At 44.1% G+C, this 16,855-nt stretch overlaps 1 long non-coding RNA gene across 1 annotated transcript; it reads right to left on the bottom strand.

Moving 5' to 3' along the window:
- Positions 1-2,718: 2,718 nt before the first annotated feature.
- On the bottom strand, positions 2,719-16,432 carry LOC125613364. The gene is made up of 3 exons (XR_007343914.1): positions 16,016-16,432; positions 11,373-11,466; positions 2,719-3,982 (listed from the first exon to the last, which is right to left on the bottom strand). It is a non-coding gene; the product is annotated as an uncharacterized LOC125613364 (long non-coding RNA).
- Between the last annotated feature and the right edge of the window lie 423 nt (positions 16,433-16,855).

Raw genomic sequence — 16,855 nt, 5'->3', positions numbered from 1 at the left:
TAAATAGCCTTTCCAAATATATGCAGTGGTCCTTAGGTGGTCCCAGGTGTGAAAGGTGGCCTCTGTACTGTCCACAACTGGGAATCAGTCCCGTAAGTACCAACGTTGGCCAGTGACGTCCCACAGCTGTGAGCAGTGACGCCCATCAGATGTGAGCAGCAACGTCCCCCAAGCCTCCCAAGGGTGGGCAGTGACCTCTCTTCTTCCAGCGGTGGGAGACCACCCCTCCCCTCCTCACTTGTTAGTGTACAAACCACTAAGGCAGTTAGTGGTTTGTACTGGGCTCAGTGTTGGGTATACAAGGAAGACTCGCAGCTGGACCCTGACAGTGTGCTGTACCACCCGAGACATGACCTGGAAGGGTGCGGTATTAGGTCCTCGACTTCTCTAGGCCGCTCTTAGCCTGTGCCCCAGGGGCCATGATGAAGAGCTGCTGTGGAATCATGGGTAGAGAGAGAAATAAGGCCCTCTCTTCTCTGGCTAGCCTTGGTTTCTACAGGTGCAACACTATCCGGGAGTGGAAGGCCCCTGCTTCCCTCCCTGAAATCCCCTGGCCTCGTGTGGGGTCTTATAGCTGAACCCGGTATTACCCCCTCTTACACGTGTACAATGGGAGTGACAAATGACTTAATGTCCAGAAGAAATTAAGCTACTAGTTTCACTTGTTGACTCTGTTGTTTTCCTTTGAAATATGCCCCTGTAGAGCAGTTGCCCTTTGGACAAAGACTCAAAGCTGTTCATCCGGAATTTTGGATTCCATACTGATCTTATTACCTTCAGGAGCCTCAGCCTCTTGAGTTTGTTTCTTCAGGAGCAGGACATAGTTATTGCCAACTTCTTGTCTTTCTCACAAGGCTCTTGTAAAGATGGTATAGAATGATAGCTGTGGAGGCTTCTAGGGAAACTGGCTGCTCAAAGGGATCACCTGGAAACTTCTTTAAAAATGTCACCCCAGACTAATTACTTAAGGGCATGTAGGGGCAGGATGCAGGCATCCTATTTTTAAAGCTCCCCCAGGTGGTTCCAGTGTGTAGCCAGAGCTGAGAACCACTGTGCAGCCCCATGTACTTGTCCAGGTTCAGTACTGTGAAACAGAGTAGGATGGACATGTGGGAGAAAGGGATGGCTTAAGGGTGGTCAGAGCCTAGAAGCAGAGAATGGGGCTATGAACTCTGGGAGCAGCAAGACAGAGTTCAAATCCCAGCATTACAGTCCCCCCCACAATTTTTATTGGTGCATTATAGTTTTTTATAATGATGGGATTTGTTCTTATATATTTGTACATGCACATAATATAAAAATATAATTTTGGCCAATGTCACTCCCCTGCATTTCCCCCTCCCTTTCCTCCTTCTACCTCCTAGTCTCTTTCCTCTATTCTTCTGATCTCCCTTTGATTTACATGAGAAGCCCCCCCCCCCCCACACACACACCTATCTTTTCTTTCTCTAGCTTCCACACATGAGAGAAAACATACGACCCTTGACCTCTTAGTTTGGCTTAATTCTGCAGGTGCAACACTATCAGGGAGTGGAAGGCCCCTGCTTCCCTCCCTGGAATCCCCTGGCCTCATGTGGGGTCTTATAGCTGAAGCAGGTCTGACCCCCCTCTTCCATATGTACAATGGGAGTGACAAATGACTTAATGTCCAGAAGAAATTAAACTACTTGTTTCACTTGTTGATGGTATTGTTTTCCTCTGAAATATGCCCCTGTAGAGCAGTTGCCTTTGGACAAAGACTCAAAGCTGTTCATCCGGAATTTTGGATTATTTCACTTAACATAATGGTTCCATCTACTTTCCTGAAAATGACAAAATTTCATTTGTCTTTATGGCTGAATAAAATTCCATGGTGTATATAGACCACATTTTCTTTATCCATTCATCTGTTGATAGGCACCAGGGCTGGTTTCATAGTTTGGCTATTGTGAATTTCCAGCACTACTCTTCTTTCTAGCTATGTAACCTTGGGCAGGTGTCTTAACCTTTTTGGGTGTCAGTTTCTTCAGCCTGTTGAAAGGGGATGATATTAGCGTACCTACTTCAACCGTATCAAGCACCTTGTAAGTAGTCTCAACACATGTTGATGTACTTTTTATTTTTACTTTTTGCTTTTGTCTAAGCTAAAAGCTGACATTCTCTCCTTGACCAAACTCCAGTTAGGCTCTTTTAAGCCTCCTTCTTGGTCTAGACCTCAACCTACATCTATGAACACTAAAATAGTTTCTAATAGCTCAAGACTACATCTCTAGATGACCCTAGTACCCTGCCCCCTTAAAGTTCCTGCCTGAGAAAACTCAAGGCTGGCAAAAGAATTTACTGTTTGTTCCAGCCAACACCTGAGGATAGGCCTCTGTCTCCCAGTCTCATGGGACAGTAGAATCCTAACTTTGATCATTGCTAGCTAGCACATCCAGCTGGCTTAATATTAATTACACTAACCTAGGCTTGTAATTTTTCGTTTTCCTGACTCTGCTGAACCCCTGCTTGTCTCTCTCCCAGCTCTCTCATCCTCCCTGTAAAAGACCCAGTGGCTTTTGTGCAAATAGAAGTTGAGCTCAGTTCAAGCTGAACTCTCTTCCCTAATTACTGATGAAAATTGGTCCTTACCATTTCGACTAGTGTCCACTTTTGTTTATCTCTGACAAAGACTTTGGTGATCTAGATTTTTTTCCCAGAATTCTACATAGGATTTGAGACATTATACAAAAATTTATCCGTTATGTGTTTATTTTCGTGGTTACCTTAGTTTTTTTTTTTTTTACTATAACCTTTATTACATATGACCTTTGTTTTGCAGTCACAGTAAACAATATAAAGTATACTTTTAATTTAGATTTTAAAAAGATAAATAAGCATATGATACTTGTGGTTCAAGAATAAAAGCAAGCATGGTGGTACTCAAATGAAATTTGAGAAATGCTGATGCGGTCCTATCACTTCATTTTTACACTGGGGAACTCTTAGATGAATAGGTAACACTAAACAGCATAGAATGAGCCTTGTTGCCTGACTCCCAGTGCTAGGCTTCCTTTCTGACTCAGGGTGATAGAATCAAAGCAAGCACAGAAGTAGGTGTCACCCAAGGAATGCTGGCATGGTTTTCCATGGAGTCTCCCAAAGAAAGAGAAGGCACACTAGGTAGGGAAGGGTGTCAGGAAGGACTTCTTGGAGGAGGAGCATGTACGTTATAGACCAGTAAGGTAGAAGTACCTTGAGCAGAGGTCGCAGGGAGGGAAGCCATATTGAAGGGACAGCAGAATAAAGGCAAAGAGCACAGGGCTCAGATGGAGGAAGATTCTGAATTGGGAGGAAAATGAGGGCAGGTATACCAGAGCCCTGAATACCTTGGGGAGAAGTTTGTTCCCCTTTTGTTGACCTTGGGGAGCTAGTGAAGGTCTGAGAGCAGAAGCTACATTCTCAGGGAGGGACTAACTAGCAACAATCATCAGGGCCTAGGTGGTTGTCTCCTGGAGAGGTCTGAGCTGGTCATAACAAGTATGAGAGAATGTCCCAGAGAGAGGGGGTAGAAGGAGAAAGAGTGTCAGGGAGAAGCCTTGGGGAACACCTGCCCTTAGAGCAAGTGGGCAGAGGAAGAACAGCTAACAGAGAGGCAAGAGGAGAGCCTGGAGAATGGAGAGGGACTGAGACCATGCAGTGCCAGAGTGGCAAGAAAGAGCAGAGAGGACAGTACCTGGACAGCAGAGAGACCAGGGACAGTGGGGATCATGCTCTGAGGGGAGAACACAGGGCTCCTCCAATAAGAGAATATAATTTATTGGCCTCCAAAACAGCAGTGGTCATCCAGGCTATTATTTCAAAATCTTGAAAGATGAGACGAGATCGGGCGCGTTCAGGGTGGTATGGCCGTAGACAAAATCTTGAAAGATGACTTCTTGGAGAAAACCAACCTCTTAATGACTCAGGCAAATTACTTCACCTGTCTGAGCCACCATTCCCTGCTTTGTAAAATGATGAACACCTGTTTCAAAGGGTAATTGTAAAAACAAATGAAGACAATGTATGTTACCAGGTACACAGAGCAAATTCTCACACAATAGAATTCACCGATTTCCCCACAGTGTGGTTTTTGGGCACCTGCTCTGTGCTGGGCACTGACAGTACAGTGCTAGATTAAGGTCACACTTGTCCTTGAGGAGCTTGCAGACTAGCCATGTCTGAGCACCCTGGGTGATCCCTGGTGTGGGCCAATTTTGTCAGCACTTCAAGCCCTGGGAATTTCTAAGAATAAACATTGAAATAGTTGCCCAATTGTAACTAACCTTGCTCGAACAGCCGAAACCCAAGTGACCTGTGATGCTTCTGTGGGTTTGGGCCTATTCTTTGAGAGGCCCATTCCTCCTAAAAGTTGACCTTTACCCAGAGCTGCTGCCACCAGAGGTTGGAGGGACTTCTATTTGGGAAGGAAAAACTATGAAAGTGAGAGAGTGCCATGTATTTGGTCTTCATGGATAGAATTCTGAGGTTTTCTGGTCAGGTACCCCTCTCCTGAGGTTCCAGAGTCCAGAGGGAGGATATCCAGGCCCTCCCAGTGTTTCACAAACAAATGCCTTTAGAGTCCCAACTCTGCAAGAGGCACTGTGTCGAGATGGGGCCCATTGATGCCCACCCAGAAGGCAAGAATGAGTGGAAATAAAGCTCTAACTCCATGTTTCCATAAAGGAATAGTATTCTGTTGAGTTCTGGGTGGTTAGGGAGGTATTTTGGAGTTGGCAATATTCATGTAGAATACTGGAGGCTTATTTTAACAAAAATCACTACATTGTTATAAACAGCATCTTTGCAAATTTTGTGTTATGTTTTCAGCAATGCCAGATTATAAAACATTTCTTGAGTCATTGTAACTCTTAGTTTTAATTTAGAGACTTTTTTTTTGTTCTGAGGCAAAGCAAAATTTTCAAAGAAATACACTCAAAAATGACCATGAATTTTGAATATCATACTTGAACAATGTAATGGAATCACATAAGACAAAGTCACTATAGAGTCGCTGTAGATAATATTACAAATATTTTAATTGCATCACATAATTGCTATTTTAAAAACAGCTCTATTAAAGTATAATCAACACACAATGAATCGCACATCAAGTATACCATTTGAAAAGTTTTGATATTCAAAAATACCCATGAAACCATCCCCATAATTGAGATAGTAAACTAGCCATTGCTCCCAAAAGTGTACTCATGAGGGAACTTACATTTTAAAGATGACCCACTGAGGCTTGTACTGGTCAGAAGCTGAGCTGGGATCACATTGTTAGGTTGTCTCCTACTGTGTTTGTTTGTTTCCCAGAAAATAAGCCCATCAGTATCTTGAGTACATGATATTAACTCTGCCACTTCCTAGCTGTGATTGCTTCAGTAAGTTATCTAACTTTTCCACTTCAGTTTCTTGTCTATAAGAGGGTGCCTACCCTCTTACAACCTCATGAGGTTGTGGGGAATATTGAATATTAACAATAAAAGCCTTTAGACGGCATTTGGCACAGCATTCAGTAAATGATGACTACTGTTATTTGATACAAAGAGCTCTGTACATGCATCTGCCTAGAAGTATTATATTTAGAAATAAAAAAAGCTAGATAAGATGGAAGGCTGGAAAATTGGCTGAGACATTTGTCTCAATGGTGCCACTGTTCAAGGATGCACTCTGCATGTGTGTATTAAAGCTACACTTAAAGGTTTCTTCAGAATTTTCTTCAGCCTTGGTCAGTCCTATCTCAACAGTAATGGTCTGTGTTAAGGATGGCACCTGGCAAGTTACAGACTGGTCTAGGTTAGGAGAGGAGAATTGGCCTCCCCCTCAGACCCTGGGGCTCATCCTTCAAAGCATCTCTTATTTTCCTCTTTCTCTCCTTCCCTATTACTAAAGCCTGTGGCTATTCCTCGGAATCTCCCAGACCTGTTCTCTGCTTTAAGTGATCCCTCAGCATCCTCTGCCTATCCCCCTCCAATCATTGAGCTGCCTATCCCCCTCCAATCATTGAGTTGCATTCCAGATTATGGAATCTCCAGAAGTTCCATTCTGCTAAGTCACAGACCTGCTCTAGAATCTTTGATGGATTCCCAAGTAGAATAATCAAATCCAAATCCTTCCCTCAGCATGCAAGTTTCCCCCATCATCTGAACCCAGCTCACCCTTCTTGGCTCCAAGTCCCACTCAGAAGCCTGTTTGCCCTGTCAGAATAGTGCAGTGCCGTTTGCCAGCCCAGGAGATAGGGAGAGCAAGTGTGGAATCTGTTCAGAAATAGAGTCGCAGTGGTCCTGTTATAATGATGGTGAATTAGCATCTAAAACTGTGTATCTAAATTGCTGGCTTTGAGTTGCTCTTAGAATGGAAACTATCTTTGGGAAAATATGTTGATAAACAGTTCAGAGAGGAGTTTGAGATTCTAAGGGCAAGGCCTTGGAAGATGATGGTAAATTACCTGGCATGATGCCAAAGAGGAATCTGTTATTCCATGAGGGAAGAGAAAAATAAGAAACAAGAAGAAAAGAGCTTGTGGGATGAGCAGAAGCTTGAGTTAGGTGGAGCTGTCTCCTTATTTCCACCCCACTTCATCTTCAGACTCCTCAACTCACAAATGTGTACACAGGTGTGTGCTCATGCGTGCATGCATTTGTGTGTGTTGTACCACCATAGAGGAGGCCAGCAGGGACCCTGGGTCCAAGTCCAGCCCCCTATTATCAAGGAAGAAGGAGTAAATCTCCCTGCACATCCAAAAGCAGGGAACTAACTCTGGGGAAAGTGTGCTTTTACTTGAAAGGGACTACCATAATCCAATAGGAATTTTTTTAATTTTTAAATTTAATAGTATTTACTTAAAGTATAAAAGTAAAGTACACAAAACTTAAGTGAACTTCTCAATGACTTTTTATGCACATGTATACTCATTTGATTATTACCTGATCAAAATATAAAATATATCACCCTAGAAAGTTTGCTTAATATTCTGAGTTTTAGCATCACAGACTGAGTTTGTTCTTGAACTCCAAATAAATGGAAACATACAGTACTAATCTTTTAGTGTGGCTGCTTTTGCTCATCATATTTTTGAGCTTTATCTGTGCTGGTGTCTGTATGTAGTTCATCGTTTTGATAAGTATGATGTCAAATGAATACCACAATTTTGTTTATCCATTAGCCTAATGATGGAGATTTGAATTGTTTTCTGTTTTAGTCTATCATGAATAAAGCTCCTTGTATAATTCATGTGTGAACATGTAGCTTCGTTTCTCATCTGTAAATACCTGGGAGTGGACACAATGTGTCATAGAATAAGTCATAGAATAAATTAGTCTGTTTAACTGCTGGGTGTGAGTTTCTTCTCACCAAGAGTCAAGCAAGCAATTCTGCAGTAGACACCAGCTGTTTGTTCTCTAATTTAACGAAGTTCTGACACTGCCTACCCAAAGGTAGCATCAGATCTGCCGCCTGGTTGAGGGCTCAGTCCAAGACTACCTCTTACTTAGATGTTCTTTGCAAGTTCAGGTTTGTAACCTGGAAGAAAGAGATTTATAGCCCACTGGATATAAATTGGGGTTGCAATAACTCTTCCTTGTGTTTGATTAATTATCAGAGTGGCTCACAGAATGCAGGGAAATAATTTATTGGTTTATTATAAGGGAAATTACAAAGAAAACAGATGAACATCTGGATGGAAGAAATGCATAGGGTAAGGCATGTGTGGAGGGGCATAGAGCTTCTGCCCCCTTCTCTGGAACCTTCACAGTTTCGGTTACCCTGGAGCCCATTGGAGCCCTGTGTTTGGGGTGGATCTCATGGAGGTTTCATTGTGTAGGCATGACTGATTACATCATTGGCCAATGATGATTAACTCAACCCAATGGGATTGGGGGATTCTTCCCTCCCCATAGGTCAGGAGGATAGGGCTAAAAGTTCTAACACTTTAATCACATAGTTTGTCCCCTGGCAACCAATTCCCATTCTGAGGCTATCCAGGAACCCACCGAAAGTCACCTTATTAGAACAAAAGATGCTCCTGTTGTCCAAGGAATCCCAAGGGATTTAGAAGCTCTGTGCCAGGGACTGGAGTCAAAAACCAAATATTACAATAAAAGGTCCTCTTAGCATCTCTATTGCTCAGGAAATTACAGGGGTTTTCAAAAGGGACATATTGGGCAGAGAGCAATATGTATATTTATTATTTCATACCTGCTAGACAATTTTCCAAAATGGTTCTATCATTGCATGCTCCTACCAACAATGTACATGAGTTCCAGTTGCTCTGTACCCTTAGTAATACTGGTGATATCAGTCTTTTTCATTTTAGCCATTTCTGGTAAGTGTATAGTCACGTCTCCTGGTTTTAATTTGCATTTCCTTGAGAACCAACAACATTGAGCATCTTTTCGTGTACTTCTTATTTCAAATGCCAGTTGGAGCGTCTCAAGGACTGGCAGTTGTGGACTAGGGTTCCCTAAAGACAAAACATCTCCAAATTGAGGAACTGAAAGTAAAATTTACATTTGCAGGCCTTATATTTCCTGTCCCTCTGGCTGCTTTTATCAGTTGTAGGTTGACGATGGGGAGAGTTGGACAAGTTGTCCTTGTGTATTTGAGGCCTTAACCTTGGTGATACTTTGCTACATCAAGTGCTTGAACTCCTCGTGGCTCTTTTCCATGAGGCTTTTGGGCAATTCCACTTATCTGATATTCTGGCTTTTCTCCATTGCTGTACAAATCCTGTAATGGCTATGGCCACTCAATTGTGGGGCCTGGGAGTGGGTAAGACTGCCAGAAAGGGCAGGGTCCTGAGCCCAATAACAGAGTGATATAATATAAAAATTTGTTATTTTGACTACCTAGCACCAATCTTCTTTCTGAATAGCTTCTAGAATAATGGTCTCTTTTTTTATCAGTATTGACAAATACTGCATTATCTTGCTCATATGTGAATCTAAAAACATTGAACTCAAAAGCAGAGAATAAATCGGTGTGGTTGCTGGGACTGGGGAGGATGGGCAGGAACAGAAAGAAGTTGGTCAAGGGTACAAAGTTTCAGTTATAAGATGAATAAGTTCTTGGATCTAATGCATAGCATGGTGACTATTGAATAATAGTGCATTGTGTACTTGAAACTTGCTAACAGAGCAGATCTTAAGTGTTCTCACTACAAAAAAATGTGATGTGATAGATGTGTAAATGAGCTTGATTATGATAACCACTTTACAATTTATATCAAATCATGCTGAACATTTTAAATAAATACAAGTTTGATTTGTCAACTATATTACAATAAAGCTGGGGGGAGAAAAATTGTTTCTCTGTGAAGCGGGTGGAAGACCCCAGCAGGAGGAAGAGTCTGTCTCTGAATGCTGAGGTAAAGGTGCCAAACCCAGCCTCTCCTGTTTGAGGGCATGATTGGGCTTCCTCAATCAGATAGATGCTCTCTTCTACAATGTTGGATCCCAAAAGAGTGACACCAGAATCCAAGAAAGAATTTCAGACAATTTTTGGCAGGTGGAATGGGGGTCGGGGGGTGACAGTGATGGGCCCAGTTGCTATGGGGCGGTTGCTACGTTTATTCCTGGCACCCCAGCCTCCTGTCAATTTTGTGAGTCCTCTAACAGTCTTTTTGTTAAGTATGGCCATGTAACTGAATTCTGGCAAATGGAAATAATAGTATGGACCCCACTTCAGGCCCACAGTGTCCTTCTGCGTGGTCTTCCACTCTCTCTCTCTCTCTCTCTCTCTCTCTTGCCCTTATCTGCTGGTTTCCTATTGGTTGGTAACTTAGGAAACTATGTATTAAATGGGCAGAGCCACCTGTGGCTTGGTTCTCTGTAAGATTGTGTAAACGAGAGCAGCCTGCTGATCCATTTTTTGTTGCTATAACTGAATACCACAGATTGGCTCATTTATAAAGAACTGAGATTTATTAAGCTCACAATTCTAGAAATTGGGAAACCCAAGAGCATGATGCCAGTATCTGGTAAGAGCCTTCTTGCTGCATCACACAGTGTGGTGGAGAGTTTTGCATGGCAGTGTGCCAGCTCAGGTCTCTCTTCCTCTTCTTATAAAGCCACTATTGCCATTTGGTGTGAGGAGGGGCTAACTTTATGACCTCATCTAATTCTGTTTACTTCCCAAAGGTCCCACCTCTAGATGCCAAACACATGAATTTGGGTATTAATTTTCCAACACATGAAATTTTGGGGGACACATTCATATCCTAGCACTTCTACATCTTTCTACCCAGCTTTGTTTGGGACTTAGGTGAGCAAGAAATAAATTTGTGTTACGTAAAGTTGTTGTTATTTTGGGATTTTCCTAATAGAGTAACTAAGTATGCCTTAAGTAGTGTAGTTGCTTGCAACAAAAATCCCCAAGTGATCAAATATACCTCGTGATCATGAATATGAATCTGAAGGATACACACACAAATGTGAACAAAAGCAATCTCCAGATGCTGAAATGATGAGTTTTGTGTTCTTCTTTTGCCTATGTGTTTCATTTTTTTTTCCACATAAACATATATACATTACATATATATGTAATGAAAACATCATTATAGTGAACACATTTGGATTCTCTGAAAGTCAAGGTTAGAGGCACCATAGCATCCACATAATCGGTCAGAAAATCCAGAATCTATCAGATTTACAAAAGCAGTGACCCGCCAGGCGCTGTGATGCACACCTGTAATCCCAGCAACTTGGGAGGTTAAGACAGCAGGATCGTGAGTTCAAAGCCAGCCTCAGCAATGACGAGGCACTAAGCAACTCAGTGAGACCCTGTCTCTAAATAAAATACAAAATAGGGCTGGGGATGTGGCTCAGTGGTCAAGACCCATGAGTTCAATCCTTGGTACCAAAAAAAAAAAAAAAAAGCAATGACCTGCAGACCTCTGGAATCTTCTCTGAACTACCTGCCCTGCCTTCAGCAGTTTTTCTAGCTGTCCCTCATATGACAAGATTCTTCTATATTTCCATCCTGAACCCCACCTTGGAGTCCAGACTCTAACATCACGGGGCCCAGAGCTGAATACAGCATGAAAGTTTGGATCTCCTTCAGCTCAATATGATTTCCCTGGCACCTGCTGTTAGCAGGTCTTCAAGGCACCAGGAGGGCTACAGAGAGTGAAGACAGGCCCTAAGGGCACTAACTTGTGCCCTCCCAGGCCAGAGAGCAGCCCTTTAACTCTGTGATCCCTCCAAAGTCCATACCTTCCAGGGTCCCAAGGGCAGGGTCAGGACTGAGATCCCTCAGTAAGGTGAGCCTCCTCTCCCACGATGAGGTAAAGAAGGGGTCTACTCTCTGAGATTCTCCCAGACACCCCTGCTTTGTTTAATTTGGATCAACAAAATATCAAGATGATCAAATACCTTTTTTGGTCTGGTCCCAGCAAGGGATTCAAATCAAGGGCTTTGCCAGGTACATCATCCTTCATTTTCACATCACCCGGGTGATAGTCAGCTTCTGTGAGAACATAGACTTGGAGAGGTTAAGAAACTTGCCCAAGCTCACACACAACTAAGATGGGACCCTGCCAGAACTTTAACCCAGACTGAATGATCCCAAAGCCCACCACGTTCTTTCCAGTCCACCACACACCTGTCTCTATAACCAAGGTCAAATAACTGGGTGTTTAGTAGTACAGCCAAATCATCGCATGATCACTCTAACAAAAGGACAGGAAAATACCTCCAGTTCCAATAAAATCCTGGGCATGCTCTTTTCTTCTCTTTCTCTTTCTCCCTCTCTCTCATAAGAAGTCAAGTTGGCTACAGTTGTAGCATTCTGCTGAGTTTCTTCAAAAATCATATAATCCAATCCATACCCTCCCATGTTTGGGATGGAGGAAACTAGAACCCAGAGTGGGTTGAGAGCTTGTCCAGGGTCACAAAGCATCTTAACTCAGGCAGATTAAGGTTAGAACCTGGCCTTCGTAACGCCAAGTCAATGTCCCCTACATCACACAGCCACCAAAATACCCCCAAGCATGTTTATTAATAATCTAAAAAATAGATATATTGTAATAGAATGTATTCATGGAAAATGGACAAATCACAAGTTTACAGTGTGATAAATGATCAGTGAACACTCCTATTTAACCCATGCCCAGAGTTAGAAAGAGAACATTGTCAGCACTGCAGACCCTCTGTGCCATCTCCCAATCCCTGTCCTGTCCACTCCACCTACCCCCATCCTGACTTCTAACACATAGATTTGTTTTGCCTTTTTGTGAACATCGTGCACATAGAACCATGTAACAGGCATGCTTCTGCATCTGGCGTCATTTGTTCAATATCAAGTTGGTGAGAATTATCCCTACTGCTGGGGTAATAGTCCATTCATTCTCAATGCTGTTTAGTGTTTAGGTTCCATAGTAGGAATATACCACATGTTATCTATCCAATCTACTATCAGTGGGCATTAGGGTTGTTTCCAGTTTGGATTGTCACCAATAACATCTTGGTCTATGTCTTTTGGCAACAGCATGTTCAGGAGTGGAATTACTGGGTGAGTTGGGGGTGGCACTTTAATGCCCCTCTTGCTTTCTCCCAGGACTCTCCCCTAATCAGTGTAGACTCCCACTTGGTACTTTGGAAAATCCTTTGTGGCCCCCATTCCTTGTTGCCTTTGAGACCTTTTGGCTGCCCTGCTGAGAAAAGGCAGTGGGCATCCATGGCACATATATTTTATAGCAACTACTACTGGACTGTCTCTGCATGTTGGCAGAGAAGAGCTCCCCTCTAAGTGCTTCAGATAAGCTCCTTTTCAACTGGACAAAGGCTCTGCAGCTGCCAGTTGGGAGCTGTTTCTGTTCAGGCTGCCAGTTAGTGATAATCTTCTCAGCTTGCACCCACCTGTAATCCAACATGGCAATTGGCATGCCCTCCAGTGACACTGTAGCTCCACCCAAGGCAGGAGCTGCATCTCTCCTTACTTTCTCCCCATGGTCTAGTATAGCTCCTGATCCATAGAAGGTGCTAGAAAATGTTTGTGAAATTGAATCCAGGTTTCTAAAATGCCAGTTGAAGAATGTTGCTTGAAGCCCCAGTGCCCAAGTTATGCTCAGGCATTAGCCCTGTATTAGTGTCCTGTGGCTGCTATAACAAATGGCTACACGTGCAATGACTGAAAGCAACACACATCAATTATTGCACAATTCCAGTAGTCAGAAACCCAAATTTGGTCTCACTGGGCCAAAATCAAGGCACTTGTAGCTTGCATTCTTTAGTAAGGCTCTAGGGCAGGATCCATTTCCTGCCTTTTCCAGCTTTTAGAAGCCTCCCTTGTTCCTTGGCTCACGGCCCCTTCCTTGCTTCCTAAAGCCAGCAGTGCAGCATCTTCAAATTTAACTCTGCTAATGGCCACTTCTCTCATGCTACTCCTCCTACCCCTGTCTTACTAGGACATTTGTGATTACACTGGATCCCTGGACAGAATATTCATCCCAGCCTGAAATCCTTAACCTTATCCCATGTGCAAAGTCTCTTTTGACATGTAAGCTAACAGTCACACATTTAAGGTAATAGAATGATACCTAATACCCTAATTAATTAGGTGTCACCAGGGGTCATAATTATCTCTACCATAGTCTCAAACCTTTAGACCAGCTGCAGCACCTCAAACGTACAAACATGCACTTCCCATCCTGTCTGTCCATGTCCACACCCTCCTCTCCTGTCCGGCATGTTCCTCCTTGGTCCTGTCCATGCCTTGCACTTTCTACCTTGTTCCTAGAATTCTCATGGCCACAAACTCAGTATCTCCCATCTGATTCCTCCTTCAAGGACCCACTGAAAAGTCATGTTTACCAGGAAGCCATTTCAGACCCTCAGATGAGAGTGGCCTCTCTCCTCAGTGCCACATACAGCCAGTGGCTCTGATAGGTAGCACTGCTTGGGTGCAAAGCCTGCTCTATCACTTCCTGCCTGTGTGATCAACCTTAGGCAAGTTAATGTCTGTGTATTAGGTCCTCATCTGAATAATTAATAATAATAATATTATTAGTGGTTTGATTAAGTTACATGAGCATTAAATGAGAGAATGTGCATAAAATGCTTTAGTACTAAGCCTCATATTCAATAAAAGCTTAATTTAAAAATGCTAATATTTCCATCATTGTTGGTGTCAATGGCTCACTTCCTAGCTGGCTGTAACTCCTTACAATTAGGCCCCCAAAGTGTCTACCAATGCAATCACAAGTGCTCGTTAATTTGTACTGGAGAATAGAGGGGTGGAGAGATGGATTATGGTCACATTTACTTACATTCATGGAACTGAGTGGGATCAGAGCATGCAACCAGTAGGGACACCCCCACCCCCCACCCCACCTCCCACTCCCACTCCACTCCTCACCTCCCACCCCCACCCACTCCCACCTCCCATCCCCATGGCACCAAGCAATTTAACTGACAATGGCAGAGGGAAATCTCCATGGAACATACAAGGAAGTCAGAGAATGTAGCGTATCTGGTCTCCAGAGGAGCTGAGGGAAGTCGGAGAGGGAGGAGGCAATGGGGCATCTGCTCTTTCTACCTGACCCCATGCCTCAAAGGTGGCAGTTAGAGGACCTATGGTGTCCCTTCACATCACCTTCTTCAGCTTTCTGAAGCCCTGCAGTGAGACTCCTCTTTATAAATGGTGAAGTCCTAAGAGAAACCGGTTATAGATGCTGAAAAGGTCCCTGGGAATGAGGTGACTTGTGCCCTTGGGGTCCTCAGAAAGGGTTAATCAATACTGACCCCACCTGTTCTCAAGTAGCCAGTTTGGGTGGTTCTTCTCCCCTGCGGGGCTTTTGCTTTGCTTTCTTGGCGACAGGGGAAAAGCTTCTCTGCATTTTGCCTCTGAGAAACCCCCACAAAGAATGAAGCCCCCTGCTAGACATGGTGGTGCACACCTGTAATTCCAGGGATTGGGGAGCCTATGACAGGAGGATTGCGAGTTCAAAGCCAGCCCTAGCAATTTTGCAAGACTATCCAAAAAAAAATTTTTTTTAAGGGTTAGGGATATAGCTCAGTGGCAGAACAACCTAAGATTTAACCCCTAGTACCAAAAAAAAAAAAAAAAAAAGCACTCCCAAAGTCCGTCAGGCAAGAGTGGTCTATTGGAGCAGCTAGATTTTTATCTGAGAAAAGTGGGGGGGGGGGGAAGAATTTTAGATTCTCAGGTGATAATTCATTCAGCTTTGACCCTGTACTGTGAGTTCCACTGGGCCCCTCAAGAGCAAGCAGAGAAGGCTTGTGCTCTGGTCAGTGCCACCATCTCACATGCTCCCTAGCTGCTGGCCACAGAGCCCTCCTCTGAGCCTCCACAGCACACCATAGCTTAGGAGGTCTTGGCACAGTGGCCAGAGGTGGGGAGATGGGGACCTGGGCCAGAGGTCAGCCTTCCTGGGTCCTAGTTTCACATCTGTAACTGGCTTGCTGTGGGACCTCCGCATGCCGACCCCTCTCGGTGTCCCCATCTATACTATAGGGGTTATAATAATGCCTCCTGGCAGGTCTGTTGTGGGCACACATTAAGTCTTAGACATGAGTGCCTGGCACAGTGGCTATAGGTAAGTTGGCACTGGTGTGACACCCCTCCCTCCTTGTTTTGGAAGTCCAGAAAATAGGCAGTCACCCTGAGGGTGAAATTCTCTGGGAACTTCCTTTCTTTGTCCTCTGGACATGAAGGAGCAGGAGGTAGAAGAAGCAAGGGTCAGCTAGAACCTGAGAGCACTTGGATCCACCAAAGATGCCCCCCTGCTTGCACACCCCCCTGAGCCTGATCTGAGAAGTTTGTCATTAAATAGGACATGGAGTTAAAGCAGGGGAGCAAATTCTCCATGCTTAGGTGAGCAGCTCCCAGGTAGATGCACTGCTCTGCCCCAACCAGCCTTGGCCTTGGCTCCTGGCTCTCTGGGCCTTTCAGGACTCCTGCACCTTAGTGTCCCCCCCTTCCCCACCACCACTCACATTCATTCCCAGCCACACCCACCAGGCTAGACAGAGACTGGAGAGGTCCCCAGACTCACAGCAGACAGATCACTTCTGGGATCATTGATGTTGGGTCTGTGCCAGAGGAAGGTATTCCCAGGCCAGCTCTTAGGCTAAGAGAGAAAGACTTGTGTACCCCCTCCCCACCCACACACTCCTCTCTCTCTCTCCAATGCCACAAGCCCAGTCAAGGGGTGCAGCCTGGGGAAGCACCCTCAGTCCCAAGGCTCTGTCACTATGCCCTGGGAAAAGTCATCCAAGCCTCCATTCTGTTCTTGATGACCTGCCTCTGTCCCAGTGCCCAGATTTTTCTTGGGCACCAGGGTGCTAAAAACAACAAATGCCAACCCTATTTTTTTTTCTTTTTTGCTCCAGGAGGTCTCACTATGCTGCTCAAGCTGGCCTTGAACTGGGCTTAACCAATCCTCTCGTCTCAGCGTACTGAGTAGCTGGGACGACCGGCACACGCACTACATTGCCTGGCAACACTAACTTTTATTGAAAGTTTACACATGGCTTTAAGTGCTTTCTGTGTATTTAACTCCCTATGACCCCATAGAATAGGAATTATTATGACTCCATTTTACAAGCAACTAGCTTATCTTGGATTCCCTAGAAAACAATACCCAAGGCAAAGTTTATGTCCTAAGCCTTTCTGGAGAGTACAATTCTAGGGCACAGAGTGAGGGGAAAAGGAGAATGAGGCAGAAAAGAAAGGAAAGCAAATAGAAGGTAGTGAGTGACTTTCAGAGCCATTCACCACTGCACAGAAAACAGAGTCCTTTTCTATGCCATGCAGGACCTCTGGACAGGTCCTGTGCTCTGACTGTGCTGCTGAGGGGAGAAAGGGAGGGAATTTACTGTTGTCTCTCTCCCAT

Source organism: Marmota marmota, unplaced genomic scaffold, assembly GCF_001458135.2.
Source record: "Marmota marmota marmota unplaced genomic scaffold, marMar, whole genome shotgun sequence".
NCBI classification, from domain to species: Eukaryota; Metazoa; Chordata; class Mammalia; order Rodentia; family Sciuridae; genus Marmota; species Marmota marmota.
This window is presented reverse-complemented; position numbering and strand designations above follow the sequence as displayed.